Consider the following 2,016-nt stretch of genomic DNA (forward strand, 5'->3'; position numbering starts at 1 on the left):
CTCATTGACACAAGCACGCATGTATTCACACATTTATTCATTCACCCACTTCTTGATCTATACACGCATTCACTCATTCATTCACCCACCCATTGAACCATGCACGCATACATTCACTCATTCATTCACACATTCATTCATTCACCCACTCATTGAACTATGCACGCATGTATTCATACATTCATTCATTCACACACTCATTGAACCATGCACACATGTATTCACACATTCATTCATTCACCCACTTCTTGATCCATACACGCATTCACTCATTCATTCACCCACCCATTGAACCATGCATGCATGCATTCACTTATTCATTCATTCACCCACGCATTCACTCATTCATTCATTCACCCACTCATTGACCCATGCACTCATGCATTCACACATTCATTCATTCACCCACCCATTGAACCATGCACGCTTGCATTCACACATTCATTCATATACCCACTCTTGACCCATGCACTCATGCGTCCACTCATTCATTTATTCATTCACACATGCATGCATTCACTCATTCATTTATTCATTCACACATGCATGCATTCACTCATTCATTTATTCATTCAGACATTCATTTATTCATTCAACTCACTGGCTCATGCATGCATCCACTCATTCATTTATTCACCATCTTATTGACCCATGCACACATGCATTCACTCATTCATTTATTCACCCAACTCATCCCCTCATGCACACATACATCCCCTCATTCATTTATTCACCACCTCATTGACCCATGCACACGTGTTCACTCATTCATTTATTCACCAATTGAGTGAATAAGTGAATGCATGCATGAGTCAGTGAGTTGAATGAATAAATGAATGTCTGAATGAATAAATGCATGAGTGAATGCATGCATGTGTGAATGAATAAATGAATGAGTGGACGCATGAGTGCATGGGTCAAGCGTGAGTGAATGAATGAGTGAATGCCTGTATGTGTCAAGGAGTAGGTGAATGAATGAATGAATGAGTGAATGCATGCATGCATGGGTCAATGCGTGTTTGAATGAATGAGTGAATGCGTGGGTGAATGAGTGAATGTGTGTGTGTGCATGGTTCAATGGGTGGTTGAATGAATGAATGAGTGAATGAGTGGGTGAATAAATGAATGAGTGAATGGATCAAGAAGTGAGTGAATGAATGAATGAGTGAATGCCTGTATGTGTCAAGGAGTTGGTGAATGAGTGAATGTGTGAATGGATGCTTGCATGGGTCAATGAGTGGGTGAATGAGTGACTCCCACACACATGCTTTCACTCATTCATTTACTCACCCACCCATTCACCCCTGCTGTTTTTGTTTGTTTTAACCTTTTATTGATTTCAGAGAGGAAGGGAGAGGGAGAGAAAGAAAGAAAACATCCATGAGGAGAGAGAATCATGGATCGGCTGCCTCCTGCACACCCCCTACTGGGGATCGAGCCCACAACCCACAACCTCCCCCCCCCCCCCCCCCCCCCCCCCCGCATGTGCCCTTGACCAGGAATGGAACCTCGACCTCCTGGTTCACAGATCCACACTCACCCACAGAGCCACGCCAGGCCGGCCCGTTTGCTCCTGCGTGCATTCACTCCTCTATTCCTGCACCCACGACCCTTTCCTCCACTCACCCTGCCTCCAACAAGGTCACTCCATCTCTGCCAGGTCCCAGATCACTCCCTGCGGACCGTGCGCCAGGCTGGCCTGGCGCCCAGACCCTGAGGCCACTGCAAACATTTGCTTTAGGGCCGGCTGGTTAAAGGTTAAATGTCCCAACTTAGAAACCAACCCGGGACGCCAGGATTCAGCGCCTCAGGGAGGGTGGGGGGTGGGCAGGGGCTGGGTTTGGAATGTCAGGCATCGCGGGCCCCTCCCCGGGCAGGCAGCAGGCGGCGCGCGCCGGCTGGGGCGCCAGGGGCGCGGGCGGCGAGGCTTGGAGACCCCCCTGCGCGCGCGCGCGGGGCCGGTTTGGAGGCGGGACCGGGCTTCCGGACAGCGGCCAATCGCGGGGCCCCTGGACA

This window comes from Cnephaeus nilssonii (genome assembly GCF_951640355.1).
Source record: "Cnephaeus nilssonii genome assembly, chromosome: Y".
NCBI classification, from domain to species: domain Eukaryota; kingdom Metazoa; phylum Chordata; class Mammalia; order Chiroptera; family Vespertilionidae; genus Cnephaeus; species Cnephaeus nilssonii.